The following is a 13,786-nucleotide window of genomic DNA, read 5'->3' as shown; positions in this document are numbered from 1 at the left end:
TGGTTTTCATCAACCTCTTTTTTACATAGCACTTGGCTCCCTTTTTATAGGGCACTGTTTGCTACTGTTCCATTATACAAATTTGCCCTATGACAGCCATGGTACATTCCTAGGATATTCTTAGACTAGTACAAATCTTCAGGGGCATCCTGGATCTTTTCCTCCTGCACCGCCTTTGCTTTCTTGGGCCTTAGCCATAGGCCCACGGGAGGCCCATCTTTGACTCTGGGCCGCGGTGCTGCAAGAACTCCCTTCTCTCGGGCAGGGATTGCACGGCCTTTGCCCAAGCCGCCGGAGCCTCCACCTTCGCTCCACGACCTCCGCCGAGGAACTCTTCCGGATATCTTCAGAGCCGTGCTTAGGCCTCCGCCTTACCGATGATCAGAGGCGAAGCCCCCCCTTGGCGTTCCTGCATCTTGGCCTCCGCCTTGCCAGCGGTCAGACGCGAAGGCCCCTCCTGGTACACCTATGCTTCATCACACATGAAAACAGTTGATGTTATGTAGGAGCCTCTGCTACTCATATGTCTATGTACTAACAGTTCCCCCCTTGAGGGCATGGTCTGATGCGAGCGGGCCGTGACCCTCAATTTTACCGTTGATATTGAGTTATGGAGGCTTCCCCCCTTTCCCCCTAGATCGCCCTGATCAGACCGTTGTTGGCTGTGACATGTCTCTTTCTTATTGGTTGCGGTGTCTCAGGAACCGACACTTTGTTGAACGGATGTGACCGTTGGACACAGAAGTTGAAACGTCCGCTCGCGGCCTATAAAAGGGGGCGGTAGGTGAAGGCCCCCCACGCCACCTGAGCCATCGCTTTCGCTCCTTTCGCTTTCTAAGCCTCCTTTCGTGTTTAGCCTTCGCTTCTTTTTGGTCTTTCTAGTTCTTTTAGAGGTGGCTTCTGCTGTCAGCCCTCCTCCTCGTCGGGCTACCATCTCCGGTCCCTACTCCCATCTCCTCGGTATTAGGGCTATTGGTTGGTCTACGTGCTTTGAGGAGTGCATGGTTGCTATTGCGGAGGCCCAGGAGCTTGAGGAGGATCTGTCTGGTGTTGAGGCCTCAATCGGTGATTTGGTTGGAGCTGAGGAAGCGGAGGACATGGCCAGGAAGACCTAGGATTTTGGGCCTTCGCTCATGACTAAGAAGATGTTCCTTCAACTTGAGAAGGATGGCTGCATCCCCCAAGGCTGGGCTAAGCTTCCACAGGGCGAGACTGTCCCTTCGCCCGGTAAGGACTACGTTGTTGTCTTCAAGGACTACTTTGCTCGTGGCCTTCGCCTCCCGCCCGTTAAGTTTCTTCGTGAAGTGCTAGAGGAGTTTGATGTCTAGATTCACTACCTTACCCCTAATGGCTTCCTTACTTTGAGTAAGTTTTACTGGGCCTATGAGTACTACGGTGCTGGGCTGGATCTGGACACTTTCTGTGCATACTACGAGCTTTAGTGTTAGCCTAAGAAGGTGGGCGACGATGAGCTTATAGCTCAGTATGGTAGTTGTGCTTTTATGGCAAAGAGGCAGCAGGGGGAGTCCAGGTTGGAAATCTCTTATTATCAGAAGAACAAATGAGACAAGGATTGAATGAAGTATTGGTTTTATGTTCAGACCTTCGGTGTTACCTCTACTCATGAGGATGGAAAGAAGGTTACTCGTTATCCCCTCGCCTCCATCATGACTGAGATGAAGCCGCTGACGAAGGTGGCTCCCAGTGATGAGATTATGCTTCACAGAGAGGCTTGTGACAAGGCCTTCGCCTTGGCCTACCGGTACTCCGGTGGCCATGACCTTGTGGAGGAGATGGTGGACGCAAAGTGCTGGCCCCTTGGCAAATCTAGGCCTTCGTTCAAGGTAGAGATGGTGAATCTCCCTATTTATGGCAAGGCTGGCGGGGTTCCTTTTCTCCACTTTGGGATAGCTCTATCGGCAGATGAGACTGCTAAGGATTTTGTCTTTGGCGTGGAGCAAGAGGCGCATGTGTAACATCCCTGGTGTTCGAGCTTGCTTAGCACCGAGATTTAGGTCCGAGAGGGATTAGCCTAACAAGTTTTCAGGTTTTAAAAATTTATACCGCACGTGAAATGATAAGCGAATCCTATGTGACTCACTTTTGTGGACTCAAATAAATATCCAAGTTAACTTACTTGGTGCGTAAAAGTGTTAATGAAAATCCTAATAAGAAGAATAAAATAAGTAGTTTTAATTGTTTGGTACCAAAAACACTTTCTATAAACAAAAATAAAACATAACTTGTATTTAGCAAGACCTTAGAAGCACAAGATAAGACCCAAGATATCAAGCAAAGTCCAAGCATGAAGATAGGAACCAAGCCGGACATAAGATCGCGAAGAAACGAGCTCACAGAGGTGACCGAACGCTGTCCTTATAGCGACCGGACGCTCCGATCAGTTGCTCGGCAATAGCAGGCGTCAGCAGCAGCGATCGGACGTTGAGGACTGAAAGTGACCGGACGCACCGATGGCACTATTCATCATCCCGGCAACACACTCAGCATTGACCGAACGCTGGCGGCAAATCGACCGAATGCAGGAACTACAGCATCCGATCGAGTTCAGAGAGGTTCCAGAGCGGCGAAATTGCGACCGGACACGTCCGGTGGCATGTGACCGGACGCTATCAGCGCCCAATCAGTTGATCATGCGCTCTAACGGTCAGGACGACCAGACGCATTCGGTCAGGACGAAAGTAGCGTCCGGTCAGTAGCAGAAAGCTAGGTTTCGTCCCCAACGGCTACTTTCTCAGTAGGGCTTATAAATAGACCCCAACCGGTCATTTGCAATGTGTGGAGCTGAGGAAACATACCAAGAGTGTTGATACACCATTTTAGTGATCTCCACTTGCATAGTACTTAGTGATTCATTAGGTGATTAGCGTAGGTGCTTTGCGAAGTGCTTAAGTTGATTAGACCACCGCTTATGCGCTTGCTCTAGGTTTAGGCTTAGTGTTTAGTGAGGTTTGCATATGTTGTACACCAAAGGGGCTTGTAGTCTTGCGAGATCACACCAACCGTGTTTGTGGTGTGGCTGCCACTGTGTACCGAAGGGAACAAGGCCCACGGTGGTTCGGCTGGAAGCTTGATAGCGAAGACGGCGGAGAGCATCTAGGAGAGGCTTGCCGAAAGGAACATCGGAGACCCACTTACGCGTGGGGAAGGCCAGAGGCTATCCACGGAGTTACCCGATCGAGAGCTTGGCCCTTGCGAGGGATTCCTTGCGAGGGGCTCCAACAAGGACTAGGGGGAAGCTTGCGCGCTTCTCGATACCTTGGTAAAAATACTAGAGTCATCGAGGGGAGTTTGCATATCTCTACCTTGCTCTTTAGCTTCTACATTTACATTATTTGTATTACTCCTTTGCGGTAGAGATAGCAACACACTAGCAAAACTATAGTTGCACACTTAGATAGTTTATCTTTTGCATAGATTTAGCTAAGGTTAGAAAAGGTGGCCATAGTTTAGAGTTAGAATTTTAAGTTGTCTAATTCACCCCCCTCTTAGGCGTCACGGTCCTCTACAAGTGGTATTAGAGCCAGGTTGGCTCAATTTGGACCTTTGGCTCCACCACCGTTGAGCCGACACTATTTAGAGTGGTTGGGATGGATACCTCTAGGCCTCCGCACTTTGACGGCACTAACTTCCCCTATTATAAAGCTAGAATGTCTTGCCACCTTGAGGCGGTTGATTTGGGTGTTTGGAGAGTCACTCGTGACGGGATGAAACCCATTAAGAATCCCGATAAACCCACAAAGAGTGATGAGAAAGAAATTCATTTCAATGCTAGAGCTAAAAATTGCTTGTTTGAATCTTTTAGCATGGATGTGTTTAACCAAGTGTTCACTTTAACTATGGCACATGAAATTTGGTTAAAACTCCAAGAGCTCCATGACGGCACAACTAATGTCCGTGAGCAAAAATATTGTCTAGCTAAACAAAATTATGATTCCTTTAAAATGAATGATAATGAGCTTGTTCGTGATATGTATTCTTGTTTGAATCTAATTATCAAAGAGATCCATTCAAATGGATTAACAAAGCTAGATAATATGTACATCATGAGGAAGATCGTCTCCGTACTACCACAAAAGAAATATGCAAGCATCATCACCATCCTTCACAATATGGATGACTTGAGAACCATGACCCTGGCCATAGTCATTGGCAAGATAGTGGCATTTGAAATGTCATGCAAGATGGGTCAAGAAGAAGCCTCTTCATCAAGCAAAGGCAAAGCTCTTGCATGTAGTGACAAAAAGAAGATGACGGGCAAGCAAGTTGAGACAAGCTCAAGCTCAAGCTCCTCAAGTGAACAAGATGAGGATGATGATGATGATGATTCAAGTGATGATGATCAATCTTCCTCCTCCACCTCTGACCTTGATGAAGAATCTATCAAGCTTATCAACAAGGTGGAGAAGATGATCCAAATACTCAATGTCAAGGGTGTGCCCATCCAAATTCAAGATTTCATCTTCACCAATCAAAGAAATGAGTAAAGAAAGAGAGGATGCTATGGATGCGGCGAGTTGAGGCACTTTGTGGACGTTTGTCCAAACAAGCCCACACCCAAGACAAAGAAGAAGGTATGCAAGGACAAAACCCTCACATCAATAAGGTCATAGGCTGATTCTTCAAGTGAAGAAGAAGACCACCACAAGAGGCGCGTGTATAAGCACTCATCATCAAGCACTTCACGTGTGTGCCTTATGGCATGAGGTAACAAAAAGTCTATCCCTAGTGATAGTGACAATGATAGTGATAGTGATGATGAGCTACCTTCTTATGATGAAATTGTGCAAGAAAATCTTAACTTTGCTAAAGTTTGCACTAGTCAACAAAAGAAGCTTGAAAAATTAAAAGAAAAGCTATATAGTTCACAAGAAGCATATAAAACCTTGCTTGAACAATATGAGACATTTGCTAATCTCAATATTGAACTATGTACTAAAATTGAGCAACTTAAGGCTAGTGCAACAACAAATGCATGCACAATCAATGATGTGCAACTTGTAAAGAAAAAAATAAAAAATTAAAGGACAAGTTAGTTAGATCACAAGATGCTTATAAAAGTTTGCTTGCTAAAATGGAAACCATGTGCAAACATTATGATGAGCTAACTAATAAAGTTGCTAATCTTGAAGCCATCGGTACAACCCTCACCAAGGCATCTAAAAAGAAAAGTTCTATCTTTGACATGTCTAAAAAGGATGCCTATACTTCTTGCAATAATTTATGTTTAGACTCACCCTTGTGCAACCAAGTTTGTGTTGAGAAAGTTGTTGTAGATACATGCACACAAGAGGTTGCAATGGAGAATGAGCAACTCAATCAAGAAGTGGCTCGCCTCACCAAGGACTTGACTCAAGTGAAAGGCAAGACGGAGCAAGCCCAACTTTATCAAGATAACACCATCAAGGGGGTGAAGAAGCTTGATGAAGGACAAACCGTGGTTTGCCACGTGTGCCACAAGGCCACAAGTCCTAAGAGTGCAAGGTGAAGAATGGGGGAGGAGCAAAGAAGAAAGAGAAAAAGCAAACAAGCAAGTTCTCCAACACCTACACCAACAAGGTGAACAAGAAGGCCTCCACACCATACTTATTAAAGAAGAAGAAAAATGACAAGGTGGTGGCCAACAAGGTGAACAAGCAAGTCAACAATGGGGTCAAACACTTTTTGGTGCCAAAGGAAATCATTTCAAATATGAAGAGCACCAAGAAGGTTTGGATCCCGAAAGGGAAGTGAGAAGTCCGATGGACTTCGGGGAATTTGGAGACTTGGCAAAGTATGGGTGCATTTCATGGGGTGCATCATTTTGAACAAGGTAATTGCCAAGTGGGTTAGTGAATACTAAGGACCTAAATTTCTCTTCCCATGTTAGGTAACTAGATGTAATTTCTTTCAATTGGTATTTCTTACAATTGGTATCAAGATTCAAATTCTTGCAATCTCAATTAGCATCTAGTTCATTTTCATGCCTAGGTTTGCATTTGCATGCTTAAATCATTTGTCATGCATACACTAGGTATATCTTATGGTAGGCTTACTCGGTCTCACTCTTAACCCTTGGAGCAAACCTACATGGTTTAAATTGTTTAGGAGCACGACACATAGCTTGTTTTATAATTGTTCATCTAATATGTGCCAAAGTCCAAATTGTAGATAATTTCTCCTGAATATTACTTTCAAAAATGATTCTCACATTCATGTGATGTCATGTTTCAAGTAGTATTTTTTATTCTAAAATCAATGTGCATGTCTCCTACAAGTATTCCATGCTTGCGTGCACAAATTTAGGGGGAGGTTACTCTACAAGTTGGATGCTTTGAGACTAACACCTTTTCAAGCTTATCATGTGTGTAGTAGTCTCATTGCAAGGAAAATGGAGTCCCCAGAGTTAAGCATCATACTTCAAATATCCACCTATAAGGTCGAGATGGCAGACTAGAGTGGGGGGGGGGGTGAATAGTCCTTTCTAAAATTAATCGTGTCGGCTTACTAAAACAAATGCAGAATTAAAACTATTGGTCTAGCCAAGACTACACCCCTCTATCTATATTCTCTAGCACCTTCCAAAGATCCTAATTAAGCAATTAAGGTGCCGGGCTAGCTAGAGCTCACCTAATCAATTCTAGAAGCAAGGTCACACAAACCTATGTCACTAGTACCTCAAGCAACAGTGGAGCTCCTACACATGCTAGTAAGCAAAAGCACAAAGCCACCTAAGCTCACTAGCAATGCTCAATAACAAGGCTACACAAGCCAAATTATAGAGCGCAAGTTACTTAGTTACACAAACTAAGCAATGTGACTAACAAGGTTACACACACCAAATTAGCCACGCAAGGGAGCTACTTCTATGCTACACAAGCTAAATGGTAACTAGCAAGCTACACAAGCTAACTAATTATAAGAGCAACTACACAAGCACAATGTATATAAAAGTAATACAAGCTTATGTTGCGCAGAAAGCAAACCACCGAGAAGATGATGAAGACAATGTTGACACGGTGATTTTCTCCCGAGGTTCATGTGCTTGCCAACACGCTACATCCCTATTGAGACTAGCTCCAAGGTTGTCGCCGGTCCTCTTGCTAGTGGTGACCCACAAGTCACACTCTCCCACATGGAGTGCTTACCACAAGCTCTAGGACTTGACCTGGCTAGACCACTTGTCGCCCTTCACGTCTCGCTCTACTAGAGTTGCTCTTCGCGGCTCCCGCGAGGTGAGCACAATGCCCCTCACAAAGCTCTTCTCTGGAGCACCGCACAAGCTTCTTGTGGGCTTTGATAGAGACCACCACCAAGCCATCTAGGAGGTGGCAACCTCCAAGAGTAACAAGCACCACCGGCTTGCAACTCGATCACCTAGTGCCACTCGATGCAACCTCACGATGCAATCGCACTAGAATCGCTCTCTCACACAATCGAATGATCACTATCAAGTATATGTGAGATGGAGGGCTCCCAAGCACTCACAAGCATGGACACAAAGTCCCCTGAGATGCTCAACATCAGCCATGGTCGATACCACCTTCTATTTATAGCCCCATAGGCTAAACTAGCCGTTACCCCTTCACTAAGCAAAACTCGGGGTGACCGAACGCTCCGATCAGATCGCCCGGACGCACCCTGCCAGCGTCCGGTCAACGGATGCACGCCATGTGTCGCTCTGCGTTCAACTAGAGCTGCCTGATCTCAACGGTTAAGTTGCAACCGGACGTTGCTGCGCCTGAGTCCGGTCATTTCCAGAGAGCTCCCCGAGCCTCTGTTTTGTGATCGGACGCGTCCGGTCCACCATGACCGGACGCAGACCAGCATCCGATCAGTTCTGCGCCCGCACACCTAACTCCAGTGCCGCCTATATCACCATACGTCAGCACTGACCGGACACAGCCCCTGAGCGTCCGGTCACTCTTCGCTCCAGCGTCCGGTCATGCGACCGAGACCATGCGCTCACTGCTGCCACTGACCGGACGTAGGACCCCAGCGTCTGGTCACTGCATGACCAGCGTCTAGTGCACACTGTGAAAGCCTGTCTTTTCTATATAGGGCACCGGTGGCACCATCGGACTGTCTGCACTCTATGGGCGGACACTCCGCCGGTGGAGTTTCGAACCTTTCTCGCCTCCGTTCCATCGCTGAGTTGATCCACATCAACTCCAACATCATCTCCTTTATAAATGTGCCAACACCACCAAGTGTACACCACCATGTGTATGTGTGTTAGCATTTTCACAATCATTTTCCAAAGGATTAGCCCCTCAACTTGCCACGCCACTCAATCCTAGTGATGATGCAAAGTTAGATCACTCGAGTGACACTAGATGACCGATATGCAAACAAGTTTGCCCCTCTTGATAGTATGGCCATCTATCCTAAACCCGGTCATTAACTTCTCTACACACCTATGACCGGTGAAATGAAATGCCCTAGGTTATACCTTTGCCTTGCGCATTCCGTTCCATCTCCTCTAATGTCGATGCAACACATGCACCAACATGATCAACAATGATATGATCCACTTCATATCATCACATGATCATATTGGTTCATCGATCTTGACTTCACTTGCTTTTCACTATAGCCTTCGTCCATCGGCGCCAAGTCTTGCTCAAGCTTCACCACCACGCGGTCCATCGCTCCAAAGCCTCCGACTTGCCCTTCACGCTTGCAACTGGTCCATCAAGCCAAGTTATGTCTTGATCTTCTCCACCTTGATCACATGACTCATTGTCATGTCTCATGTTCAATGAGCTCCTTCATCATCACATGTGTGAGCTTTGCAACATCTCCGAGCCATTTCCACCTTCATGGCATATGTTGCTTACACACATGTACCAGTGGACTAATCACCTGTGTATCTCATATAAACACAATTAGTCCACCTAGGTTGTCATTCAATTACCAAAACCACACAAGGACCTTTCACCATCACCTATTGCAAGTGGTAGAAATCAAATTGGTTTCCACATGTGATATTTTTAAACCAATATCATCATGTTGATTTCACTTTGGTATTTATATGCTTTCTCCATGCATTATATAGATTAAACTCCCTTGAGCATTAATTTGCCAATTATGCGTAAACAACATTCTCCATCATATGTATGCATATATTTAGGGGGAGCTTAGTCTATGTAATGTGAGTGTCAAACTTTGTGACCTATTCCACTCCACATACAAAGGATCACAAAGTTTGACCCTCCCTTGTGCTACTAATGTCTTCCTTTTTGGTGTTTGATTCCAATGGGGGAGAATTTATAGGACCAAAAGGAAGCACGATCATTGTAGGACCAAAAGCCGATCACAATAATTTACAAGTGGTAATGGTCCAAGAAAGGGAGGATAGTGGATTATGGATTAGTCTATGTAATGGGGAGAATTTGTAGGACCAAAAATCAAGGCTTAAATCCATAATGCCACATGGGGACATTTGCAAGGGCAAGATAAGTTTCTAAAGATGTTTACATGTGGTACCCTTTAGCCTTACAATTGGTATCTTCAATTGGTATCTTTTAGCATCATATAACCTTGCCCTTTGCATTGCATCTTAGCAAGTAAATAGTTTTTAAATTCCAAATTTTTATTATTTGCTTGTTTTGGTCGTGTTGTCATCGATCACCAAAAAGGGAAAGATTGTAAGGAAAATGGACCCTAGGCCCATTTACTTTGGATTTTGGTGTTTGATGACCAACACAACCAAATTGGACTAATGAATTTGCAAGTGATTGTTTTGTAGTCCAATAGGGTGCAAGATGTGACTTGGACGAAGGCAACGTGATCATCCAATGATCAACACCATAAGCAAGACCTTAGAAGTATAAGAGAAGACCCAAGATATTAAGCAAAGTCCAACCATGAACATAGGAACCAAGTTGGACGCAAGATTACGAACGGCTTGGTTCCTATGTTCGAGGTGACTGAACGCAGTGACCGGACATTGTCCTTATAGCGACCGGACGCTCCGATCAGTTGCTCGGCAACAGCAGGCGTCAGCAGCAGCGACCGAATGCTGAGGACTGAAAGTGACCGGACGCACCGATGTCACTGTTCATCATCCCGGCAACACACTCAGCACTGACCAGACACTGGTGGGAAATCGATCGAACGTAGGAACTATAGCGTCCGATCGAGTACAGAGAGGTTCCAGAGCGGTGAAATTGTGATCGGACACGTCTAGTGGCATGTGACCGGACGCTATCAGCGTCCGATTAGTTGATCACGTGCTCTAACGGTCGGGACAACCAGATGCGTTCGGTCAAGACAAAAGCAACGTCCGGTCAGTAGCAGAAAGCTAGATTTCATCCTCAACGGCTACTTTCTCAGTGGGGCTTATCAACAGACCTCCCAACCGGCCATTTGCAATGTGTGGAGCTGAGGAAACATACCAAGGGTGTTGATACACCATTTTAGTGATCTCTACTTGCATAGTGCTTGGTGATTCATTTGGTGATTAGCGTAGGTGCTTTGCGAAGTGCTTAGGTTGATTAGACCACCGCTTATGCGCTTGCTCTAGGTTTAGGCCTAGTGTTTAGTGAGGTTTGCATACCTCTTACTACTCAGTGCTTGCGTGCACCATTGTTGTACACCAGAGGGGCTTATAGTCTTGTGAGATCACACCAACCGTGTTTGTGGTGTGTCCACCACCGTGTAGGGAAGGGAACAAGGCCCGCGGCGGTTTGGCCGGAAGCTTGATAGGGAAGACAACGGGGAGCATCCGGGAGAGGCTTGCCGGAAGACACGTCCGAGACCCACTTGCGCGTGGAGAAGGCCCGAGGCTATCCATGGAGTTACCCAACTGGGAGCTTGGCCCTTGTGAGGGATTCCTTATGAGGGGCTCCAACGAGGACTATGGGGAAGCTTGCGCACTTCTCGATACCTCAGTAAAAATACCAGAGTCATCGATGGGAGTTTGCATATCTCTACCTTGCTCTTTTGATTTCGCATTTACATTATTTGTATTACTGATAGCAACGCACTAGCAAAACCGTAGTTGCACACTTAGATAGTTTATCTTTTGCATAGGTTTTACTAAGGTTAGAAAAAGAGGCCATAGTTTAGAGTTAGAATTTTAAGTTGCCTAATTCACCCCCCTCTTAGACGTCACGGTCCTCTACATTCATGTTTTTAATACTAAAAACAAACAAAGGGGAAATAATACTTACCTAGATACACGAGGATGCTTCTCCCCCAAGCTAGCTATTTTGGTGAGGGTTTGATATTGTAAGTCCTTCGAACTAGACTTCTTGTGAAGTTCATTGATCAAGTACCTCGGTTTGCTCTGAAGATAAGAATTCTTGTGACGACGCTTCTAATGGTAATGTCACCTCCTTCTGCCAAATCCATCTTGGTTTTGAATTTTGCTTTTGGTTTGATAGGTTCATATCTTTGTAGAAATTTGGGGAATCAACTAACTCCTCCACACTATGCTTGAAGTGTGTCCTGCTCATAAAGACACGGTAGAGATCAAGTGCATGGGTTCTATTGGTGGGAAAACACCAACAGAACCAAAACTTTATTTATTCTTCTCTATCCTTAGGCATATTGAACAAGATGAAGTTGATGTTATGTGCTTTGTTCATTTATATCATGGGTGATAAGATCAGAAGATTGAGCATGAATGTAGCATTTAAGTACATTTGGCAAAAAGAATTAAATTGCTTAACCTATGGAAGGATTGTCTATCTTTACATAATGTATCGAACTTTACATGATTATGACTATCATCTTCCAGAGATAGGATGTGCACTTTTTAGTTTATTTGGTTAAGACTATGAGATCAAGAAAGTGGTGCTAGGAACAAGCTTAAAGAACTAAATATGTTGAGTTAATCATGTTGGATCAAGGAAGTGTAACTCAATCATGTTTGTCTCTTAATTATATGCACACCAGAATCAAGGAAAAACTTTTTGAGTGATGACCATTGACCTTTGGATGTTACCTTTGTCATTAGAGTCTGATAACACTATGTGACAGAGTAGATGACTTGTGATGGTCCTTCCCTTTTTGCTTGAAGTTTTCCTTGTTCGGCTAGCCTCGCAGCTTGAGCTGTTCATGGACTTTTTGTTTCCTAGATTGCACCCTTTCTTTCTTATCCTTTTGTCAAGCCATCTTTCTGCTCTTCAATCTTGCCATTTTGTTGGGCCTTCAACCTCACTCATTGTTTTATGCCTCAATGATTTGTTTTTACAAATGATCTCCTGTTGGTGAGGGCTTATTAGGTCCATTGATCAAGACCTCTCCTTGCATTTAGCTTTTCTTTTGCATCATCTAATGAGAATGCGAAAAACTACATGTTCTTCTCTCGTCAACCTCTCTTTGATTTTCATTGATTATTGGTTGACGAGATGCTATTCATTGGAGCTGCAGACTTGAGTTCCTTCATCCATGATGAATGAGCTGTGTCTTCTTTTCACAAAGTTATCAGAGTTCATCATGTACCTTGCTTCATCTTCGATTTGAATTTATCTCATGACTTACCCAAATTGAATTGAGAGTATCCTGCAGGGGTTAGTCCAACAAAGTATCCAGAATCTACTAAAGTATACTATCGGCTCAAAAATCAACCTAGACACCACGTCTAATTTGATTTAGGAAGGCATTTTAACCTAAGCACCATGCTTAATTTAAAAGCCTTTAGAAGTAAAATTAACACACCTTTTGGTTCAAGAATTAAACTAGACACCTCGTCTAATTTAATTCAGGAAAACAGTTTAAACTAAGCACGATGCCTAATTTAAAAGGTGTATGAAAATACTTCAAAACCTACACATATACTATAGCAAACAAAGGTAGCATGAATGCATTTTAGATATTTACTCAAATTGATTGTTATTTAGCAAATTGAGCATGGCTTAAAGGTAGAGACAACCAAAATAATTTAGCAACATGGCAAGAGATGTTTTTAGAGAAGTCCACCCCCAGCTTGAATTTTGCAGAAAAATCAAGTTTGGATGGATGTAATTAAATGTTGCATGATAAATGGTTGGACATACCTTGCGTCGTCATCCGTCATTCTTTTTCTTCAAACCTAGAATGGTTAGTGACAAAAATACCCAAAGGAATATTTTCACAGTTATATTTCTATGCTCATTTCACAAGGGCATCACATCAGAAGGTGAAAACTCATATTATCCCCCGAAAGTGCTTGTTTTAGGACAGAAGCTCGTCCTTGGGAAACCTTTGAATTGCGCTAAGTTGGTGAGGTGGTTTCTCCTCCAACACCAACCTTTAGGTGCCTATCTCAAGATTCATGCCAATGAGATTTATAATATTTATGATAAACATATGTGTCTACAACCACCCTTTTAAAGTCTTTATGAATAGGGAGTATGAGGGGGTTGAAGATCTCATGTGTGGCAATGTTGGAGGGACCAATTGATTCAGGAGATTTCTCATATGAGCATGGATTTGATGAGGTGTTTGTGAAATAACTTCCTTGCTTGTCTATGTCATCTTCCTTTTCAAGCTCCAAGGTTGATTCTTCATGGATGTCTATAGGCAGAAACATTGTCTCCATCATTCCATGCCTATGACATTCATTAGTCATTTTATTGTCCAAGATTTACCTTGGATTGGTGACTCTTGGGTTGATCTTGTCCAAGGCCTCGTCCATCCATTCAATGGCAACGACGCATAAGTTCTTAATATCCTTCAGCCATTGTTGTTGCTCTTCTTGGTCTTCCTTATGGCCTTCATGACTCCTATGCTTTGGGTGTCTTGGTGGATTTCTAGGATCATCATGAGTTTCAGGAGAAAGAGCATAAGAGGAATCATT

The sequence above is a fragment of the Miscanthus floridulus genome, chromosome 8 (assembly GCF_019320115.1).
Source record: "Miscanthus floridulus cultivar M001 chromosome 8, ASM1932011v1, whole genome shotgun sequence".
Lineage (NCBI taxonomy): Eukaryota > Viridiplantae > Streptophyta > Magnoliopsida > Poales > Poaceae > Miscanthus > Miscanthus floridulus.
Note: the sequence above shows the minus strand (reverse complement) of the source record.